Genomic DNA, 9,640 nt, shown 5'->3' with positions numbered 1-9,640 from the left:
ATGAACAATAGCAGGCAGTATTCCATTTGTCATCCCTATTTTACAGATGAAGAAACTGCTTAGAGAAACTAAGGTTACACACCTTGAGAATAACCAGGATTTGAATTTAGATTCATTGTTCTTCAGTCACCATGCTGTGGTAAGGAGGGGCTGAGCTAAGTTTTGTGGGGCCTGAAGCTTTTGTACTTGTTTAGACCTTCTAAAGTTAGGTACACATTAAAAGACTCAGGTCTTCCCTGGTAATGAATCTGCTTGCCAGTGCAGGAGACACGTTCATTCCCTGGTCCAGGAAGATCCTATATGCTGCAGAGCAACTAAGCCCAAGCTTCACAACTGCTGGGCCCACACTGTGCAGCCTTGGAAGTGCAACTACTGAGCCAACATGCAGCAACTACTGAAGCCCAAGTGCTCTAGAGCCCATGCTCTGCAACAAGCCACTGCAATGAGAAGCCTACACACAACTAGAGAGGAGTCCACTCTCACTGCAACTAGAGAAAGCCCACAGACCAACGAAGACCCAGCAGAGTCAAAAAATAAATAAAATTAGGTTCTCAATTTTTTTTTTAATGAAAAAAAAATTATGGAATCTTGGAAATGTAGGTCCCTTTCTTCTGAAACCTCTAGGAAATTTATCAGAAAGCCTTCCTGCTGCAGTCTGGCTTCTCAATTAGAACACTCTGATCCCCAATAACTTCCAGGACTCCAGGGTCTGTGCAGGCGGACCCTGAAGCTTACCTTTAGCTTTATGGTAAATCTGCCTCTGATGACAACTATTACTATTTGCTTGGAGTGGGACAGGGTATACTTGCTTACTGAGTTTTTAATCATGTATTTTAACTTAAAGATAATTACCCAAAAAGCTAAAAAAAAAAAAAAAGATAATTGCAGATTCATATGCAATTGTAAGAAATAATACTGAGAGATACTATGTACCCTTTATCCCATTTCCCTAATGGTAACATGTTGCAGAAGTATAGTATGACATCAGGACCAGGATATTGACATAACCTCCTGAGAATTCCTCATGTTGCCCTTTTATAGCCACTTCCCCCTCTCACTTCTACCCCTTCTTTAATCCGTGGTAACTAGTAATTTATTCTCCATTTCTATAGTTTTGTCATTTCAAAAATGTTGTCTAAATGGAATCATATAATAGTAACTTCCTAAAATTGGCTTTTTTCACTCAGCATGACTCTCTAGAGATTTATCTAAATTGTTGGGCATATGCATATCATATCAATATTTCTTACCATTGCTGAGTAGTATTCTGTGATGTGGACGTACCTCAGTTTATTTAGCTAGTCACATGTTAAGGACACCCAGGTTGTTTCCAGTGTTGGCTATTATGAACTGCTACAAGCATTCATTTGCAGATTTTTGTGTGAACATGTCTTTATTCTCTGGGATAAATGCCCAGGGGTACAATTGCTAGGTTATAGAGTATTTGTATGTTTAGCTTTTTAAAAAACTCAAAAATTGTTTTCCAGAATGACTGTACCATTTCACATTCCCACCAGCATTGTATGAATGATCCAGTTTTTCCACATCCTCATAAATTTGATGTTATCACTGTTTTTTACTTTAGCTGTTCTGGTAAGCGTCGAGTAATATCTTGTGATTTTAATTTACATTTCCCTAATTGCTAATGACATTGAACATCTTTGCATGGACTTACTTGACATCTGTATATCTTAGTGAAATGTCTCTTCAATATCTGTTGTCCATTTTCTAATCAGATTGTTTTTTACTGCTGTTTTGAACATGCTTAATGTATTCTACATAGTAGTTGTTTGTCAGTTATGTGGTTTGCCAATATTTTTGTCCATTCTGTAGCTTATTTTTTCATCCTCTTAACAGAGTCTTTCACAAAACAAGCTTCCTTAATTTTGATGAAGTACAGTTTATCAGTTTTTCCTTTTTATGGATCATGATTTTGATGTCAACTCTAAGAACACTTGACCTGGGAACTCCTTGGTGGCTCAATGGTTAGGACTTGGCACTCTCACAGCCAGGTTTGATCCCAGTCAGAGGAACTAAGATCCTGCAAGCTGCATGGCACTGTCCCCCCCCCAAAAAAAAATGGTTAAAAATAGTAAGAAGAGGGACTTCCCTGGCAGTTCAGTGGTTGAGACTTCACATTCCTATGTGGGGGGTGTGGGTAACACTTGACCTAACCCTAGATCCCAAAGGTTTTCTCTTAAGTTTTTTCATAAAACTTTTGAGTTTTATGTTTTGCATTCAAATATGTGATCCATTTTTAGTTAATTTTTTATATAATGTGTGATATATAAGTGAAGAGACTAATTTCCTATCGATATTCAATTGCTCTAGAACCATGTTAAGAAGTGATGAAATGGGACTTCCCTGGTGGTCCAGTGGTTAAGAATCCACATTGCAATGCAGTGGACGTGGGTTTGATCCATGGCTGGAGAACTAAGATCCCACATGCCACATGGCCTAAATAAATAAACAAAAACATTAAAGAAGATAATTTAGGTGATACAAACTTCACTTAACACTTCATGACCAGACAGTAGCCATGCAGAAAACTGTTAAATGGAGCAAAAGACAGATAGAGAATAATAAACAGGAAGAGAAAAATAGAAAATACCTGATCGACTGGGACAACATAGTCAATCCTGTTTGGGGTGAGAAGGAGCAGAAATTAAGTATAGAGCCCAGAGTTGGCTTGGCATTTGGGGATGGCTGAGGATATAAGATCCCCTGGAGAAGGAGATGGTAACCCACTCCAATATTCTTGCCTGGAGAATCCCATGGACGGAGAAGCCTGGTAGGCTACAGTCCACGGGGTCGCAAAGGGTCGGACACGACTGAGCGACGGAACGGAACGGAACGGAGGATATAGAGTTGTATGTTTCTGCTGAAGCAGAATAACTACAGGGACATGAGGGTTATCTAAATTTCCATGTCACCACAAGCAGGAGTGGCTCCCTTTGGGCCTTGTTGAAAAGGCTATCTTTCCTTCACTGAATTGTTTTTGTACTTCTGTCAAAAATTAGTTGGGTGTATTTGTGTAGATGCATTTCTGGGATTTCTAGACTGTTCCATTGATCTATTCCTTCATCAGTACTATACAGTCTTGGTAACTGTAGGTATATGTCTTGAAGCTGGATAGACTGATCCACTTTATTTTCTTTTTCAAAGTTGTTTTACCTATTCTAGTTTCTTTGCCTTTCTGTATAAATTTGAGGATAATCTTGTCTGTGTTTACAAAAAACTTGCTGTGATTTGGATAGAAATGTCGTTAAACCTATTTACCAATTTGGAAAGAATTGATATGTTTACTGTATTGAACCTACTAATCCATGACACAGTATCTCTCTCCATTTGTTTAGTTTTTCTTTTATTTCATTATCAGCATTGGGTAGTTTTCAGTATACAAATCCTATACACTTTTTTTTTCCAGGTTGACACCTAAGTTTTTTTTTAATGATTATTAATGATATTTATGTGAAGAAGGCTGATCGCCGAAGAATCGATGCTTTTGAACTGTGGTATTGGAGAAGACTCTTGAGAGTCCCTTATACTGCAAGGAGATCCAACCAGTCCATTCTAAAGGAGATCAACCCTGGATGTTCATTGGAGGGACTGATGCTAAAGCTGAAACTGCAATACTTTGGCCACCTCATGCGACGAGTTGACTCACTGGAAAAGACTCTGATGCTGGGAAAGGTTGGGGGCGGGAGGAGAAGGGGACGACGGAGAATGAGATGGCTGGATGGCATCACTGACTCTGTGGACATGAGTTTGAGTGTACTCCGGGGGTTGGTGATGGACAGGGAGGCCTGGCGTGCTGTGATTCATGGGGTCGCGGAGAGTCGGACACAACTGAGCGACTGAACTGAACTGATTTTTATTTTTGATTTCCTCATGTTCATTGCTAATATATTGAACTGAAATTGATTTTTGTATGTTTAGTGTGTATTCTGGGACCTTAAAGAACTAACTTATTAGTTCTAAGAGGCTTTTTGGTAGATTCCTTGGGATTTTCTATATAGGCAATCATGTCATCTGCATATAGGGACACTTTTATTTCTGTTTCTAATGTATTTGCCTTTTATTTACTTTTTCTGCTTTATTGCACTGGCTAGAACTTCCCACAAAATGTTGAACAAGAGTGATAAAAGAAGACATTCTGTCTTGTTCCCTATCATGAGGGAAAATTATTGTCCTTCACCATTATGTGTAATGTTAGTTGTAGGGTTTTTGTCGATGTTCTTTAACAAATTGAGAAGCTCCCCATTTTTCTGGGAAGTTTTATCATGAACACTTGTTGTATTTTGTTAAAAGCTTTTTTCTGTATCAACTGATGTGGTCATGTGATTTTGCTTCTTTAGCCTACTAATATGATAAGTTACATAAACTGATTTTTTTTAAGTATATTTTCTAAAAATTAATTGATTTTTTATTTTTGGCTATGCTGAGTCTTTATTGCTGCACACGGGCCTTCTCTAGTTGCAGCAAGCGGGGTCTACTCCCTAGTTGTGGTTCGCAGGCTTCTCACTGTGGTAGCTTCTCTTGTTGCACATCATGGGTTCTCCAGTGCCGGCCCAGTAGTTGTGGCCCATGGGCTTAGTAGTTGTGGCCCATGGGTTTAGTTGCCCTGCAGCATGTGGAATCTTCTCTAACCAGGAATCGAACCCATGTCCCTTGCATTGGCAGGTGGATTCTTAACCACTGGACCACCAGGGAAGTCCCATATCATTCTTAATATCCAGTATCTAACAAAAAATTGTGGGCAAGTGAAGAAACAGGAAATGTTACTCAAAAGTCAGTCAATTAAATCCTACCCTACGATGACACAGATGTTAAAATTAGCCGACGATAATTTTAATGTACCTGTTATTAATAGTTTCAAAGACATAAAGAAAAATATGTGCAAATAAAATACCACTCCACTACATAGCTACTAAAATAGCTAAAATTAAAAAGAGTGACACTATATTAAAGTGTTGGTGAGGATGTAGAGCCTTTTCATACTGTTCATGGGGTTCTCAAGGCAAGAATACCAAAGTGGTTTGCCATTCCCTTCTCCAGTGGACCACGTTTTGTCAGAACTCTCCACCATGACCTGTCCTTCTTGAGACTTTATTTTTTTGTGCTCCAAAATCACTGCAGATGGTGACTGCCCTGTGAAACTAAAAGATGCTTGCTCCTTGGAAGAAAAGCTATGACCAACATAGACAGCATATTAAAAAGCAGAGTTTACCAACAAAAGTGAGTCTAGTCAAAGCTATGGTTTTTCCAGTGGTCATGTATGAATGTGAGAGTTGGACTATAAAGAAAGCTGAGTGCCAAAAGACTGATACTTTTGAACTGTGGTGTTGGAGAAGACTCTTAAGAGTCCCTTGGACTGCAAGGAGATCAAACCAGTCAATCCTAAAGGAAATCAGTCTTAAATATTTATTGGAAGGACTTATACTGAAGCTGAAACTCCAATACTTTAGCTGCCTAATGCAAAGAAGCTATTCATTTGAAAAGACCCTGATGCTGGGAAAGATTGAAAACAGGAGGAGAAGGGGACAACAGAGGATGAGATGGTTGAATGGCATCACCAACTCAATGGACATGAGTTTGAGCAAGCTCTGGGAGTTGGTGATGGACAGGGAACCCTGGCATGCTGCAGTCCATGGGGCTGCAAAGAGCTGGACACGGCTAAGCATCTGAATGCAAAGTTCCAAAGAATAGCAAGGAGAGATAAGAAAGCCTTCCTCAGCGATCAATGCAAATAAATAGAGGAAAACAACAGAATAGGAAAAACAAGAGATCTTTTCAAGAAAATTAAAGATATCAAGGGAACATTTCATGCAAAGATGAGCTCGATAAAGGACAGAAATGGTATGGACCTAACAGAAGCAGAAGATATTAAGAAGAGGTGGCAGGAATACACAGAAGAACTGTACAAAAAAGATCTTCGAATGAAGATAATCATGATGGCGTGATCACTCACCTGGAGCCAGACATCTTGGAATGTGAAGTCAAGTGGGCCTTAGAGAGCATCACTACGAACAAAGCTAGTGGAGGTGATGGAATTCCAATTGAGCTATTTCAAATCCTGAAAGATGATGCTGTGAAAGTGCTGCACTCAATATGCCAGCAAATTTGGAAAACTCAGCAGTGGCCACAGGACTGGAAAAGGTCAGTCTTCATTCCAATCCCAAAGAAAGGCAATGCCAAAGAAGGCTCAAACTACCACACAATTGCACTCATCTCACACGCTAGTAAAGTCATGCTCAAAATTCTCCAAGCCAGGCTTCAGCAATATGTGAACCGTGAACTTCCAGATGATCAAGCAGGTTTTAGAAAAGGCAGAGGAACCAGAGATCAAATAGCCAACATCCCCTGGATCATGGAGAAAGCAAGAGAGTTCCAGAAGAACATCTATTTCTGCTTCATTGACTATGCCAAAGCCTTTGACTGTGTGGATCAAAAGAAACTGTGGAACATTCTGAAAGGGATGGGCATACCAGACCACCTGACCTGCCTCTTGAGAAACCTGTATGCAGGTCAGGAAGCAACAGTTAGAACTGGACATGGAATAACAGACTGGTTCCAAATAGGAAAAGGAGTACGTCAAGGTTGTATATTGTCACCCTGCTTATTCAACTTCTATGCAGAGTACATCATGAGGAACACTGGGCTGGAAGCAGCACCAGCTGAAATCAAGATTGCTGGGAGAAATATCAATAACCTCAGACATGCAGATGACACCACCATTATGGCAGAAAGTGAAGAGGAACTCAAAAGCCTCTTGATGAAAGTGAAAGAGGAGAGTGAAAAGGTTGGCTTGAAGCTCAACATTCAGAAAACGAAGGTCATGGCATCTGGTCCCATCACTTCATGGGAAATAAATGGGGAAACAGTGGAAACAGTGTCAGACTTTATTTTGGGGGGCTCCAAAATCACTGCAAATGCTGATTGCAGCCAGGAAATTAAAAGACACTTACTCATTGGAAGGAAAGTTAAGACCAACCTAGATAAATTTTAAAAAGCAGAGACATTACTTTGCCAACAAAGGTCCGTCTAGTCAAGGCTATGGTTTTTCCTGTGGTCATGTATGGATGTGAGAGCTGGACTGTGAAGAAAGCTGATCGCCGAAGAATTGATGCTTTTGAACTGTGGTGCTGGAGACGACTCTTGAGAGTCCCTTGGACTGCAAGGAGATCCAACCAGTCCATTCTAGAGGAGATCAATCCTGGGTGTTCATTGGAAGGACTGATGCTAAAGCTGAAACTGCAATACTTTGGCCACCTCATGCGACGAGTTGACTCACTGGAAAAGAGTCTGATGCTGGGAGGGATTGGGGGTGGGAGGAGAAGGGGACGACAGAGAATGAGATGGCTGGATGGCATCACCGACTCGATGGACATGAGTTTGAGTGAACTCCGGGAGTTGGTGATGGACAGGGAGGCCTGGCGTGCAGTGATTCATGGGGTGGCAAAGAGTCGGACACGACTGAGCAACTGAACTGAACTGAAGCGACTAAACTGACTGACTAAGGAAGCAGAGCAACTGGCACTCATATACTTTACTGATTGAAGTATAAAATGGTAAAAGCATTTTCAGAAAAATGTTAGTGTTTCTTTTATAAAGTTATACTTGCCTTATGACCCATTCATTCCACTCCTGTATTTATCCAAGAGAGGTATTTATTTGAGAAACAAATGTTCACAGAAAGGCTTGTACATGAATGTTCACAGAATCTTAATGAATAAGAAGAGCTCCAAACTGGAAACAACACAAATGTCCATCAACAGATGAATGGATTAACAAATTGTGGTATATTCATATAATGGAAAACTACTGAGTAATAATAAGTAACAAACTTTGATACATAAAATACGTATGAATCTCAAAAACATGATGCTGAACCAAAAAAAAAGCCGCACATAAAAAAGTAGATGTTGTGTTATCCTACTTACATGAAATTCTAAAACAGAAAATACTAATGTTTCTTGATACAAAGCAGATCAGTGGTTGCTTGGGGCCAGGGCAGTAGAGACTGACCGCAAAGGAGCATGAGATAAATATTTGAGGTGATGAAAATGTCCTATGTATTGATTGTAATAGCGATTACATGAATGTATACATTTTCAAAACCCATCAGATTATAACTTAAAATGGGTTAATTTTCTATATGCAAATTATACTTCAGTAAAGTTTATTTTCCTTAAAAAGAGCAAAATAAAGACAATTTCAGATAAATAAAGAAAATCATCACCATGAGATCTGTACTACAAGAAATGTTAGGCAAACTTCTTCAGACTAAAGAAAAATGACACCACATAATCCACAGAAAGGGAGATCACCAGAAATAATAAACATGTCTCTGTGGTAGGCAGAATAATGGCCCATCAAAGATGTCCCTGAGCTAAACTCCAGAGTCTATGAATATGATAGATTACATGGCAGAGGAGAGTTAAGATTGATTGCAGACTGAATTAAGGTTGCTAATCAGATGACCTTGAGATGGAGAGATTATCCTGGATTATGTGACCCAATATAATCACAAATATCCTTGCAAGTAGAGAAGGGAGGCAGAAGGGTCAGTGTCAGAAAGCAGATGGCCTCTAGAACCTGGAAAAGGCAAGGAAACAGATTCTCCCCTAGATCCTCCAGAAAAGAATGCAACCCTTCCAGTACCTTGACTTTAGCTTAAGGAGACCCATTTCAGACCTCTCACCTCCATAAGTGTAAAGTAAGAAGTTTGTACTATTTTACACCACCAAGTTTGGTGATAAATTTGTGTTGTTTTATAAACACTAAATTTGGTAATTTGTTACAGTGGCCACAAGAAAATAATACTGTGGTTTATTATAAAATCTGGCTTAAATCTTTTTCTTCTCTTAATCTCTTTGAAACTCACATAACGTGTTGAAACAAACATTATAAACTATATTCTGGAATTTATAACTTATGTAGGTGAAGTACACCTGACTACAGTAATTCGAGGATGGGGCCAGAGGGGAAAAATGAAACTATCCTGTTGCAAGATTCCTGTTTTAGATGTAGTAGTACAATAATTGTCTTATCAGCCATGAAAGAAAGGTGCTAAAATCTCCAGTTATGATTGTAGACTTTTTTTCCCTTTAGTTCTACCAAGTTTTTATTCATGTAATCTGAAAGTCTTTTATTAGGTGCAAACATATTTAAATTTTTTAAGTCTCTATGTATTGATCCTTTTAGCATTATAAAATGTCCCTCTTTTTCTCTGGCAATACTCCTTGCTGCATCTTGAAGTTTATTTTGCCTGGTATTAATTTCCAACATTCCTTGGATCAGTGTTTGCGTGCTATATTTTTCCCAACCTTTTGATTTCAACTTATTTTTATCTTTGTATTTAATTACATCTCTTGTAAAGAGCAATAGTTGGATCTTGCTTTTTTATTCAGTCTAGACATTCTCTGTTTTTTAATTGCAGTTTAATTCACTTACATTTAATGTAATTATTAATAAGCTTGAACTTAAAACTGCCATTTGCTATTTGTTTTCTATTTGTCTCATCTGTTGATAGAACAAGTGGATAGAAATTCACCAGGGAGATAGAAGACTTGACCAATACTATCAACCACCTAACCTAGTTGACATTTATAGAACATATCTAACACTTGCAGAATGC

Source organism: Moschus berezovskii, chromosome 4 (genome assembly GCF_049115385.1).
Source record: "Moschus berezovskii isolate FMDL1 chromosome 4, NW_MosBer_1.0, whole genome shotgun sequence".
In the NCBI taxonomy this organism is placed as follows: domain Eukaryota; kingdom Metazoa; phylum Chordata; class Mammalia; order Artiodactyla; family Moschidae; genus Moschus; species Moschus berezovskii.
This window is presented reverse-complemented; position numbering follows the sequence as displayed.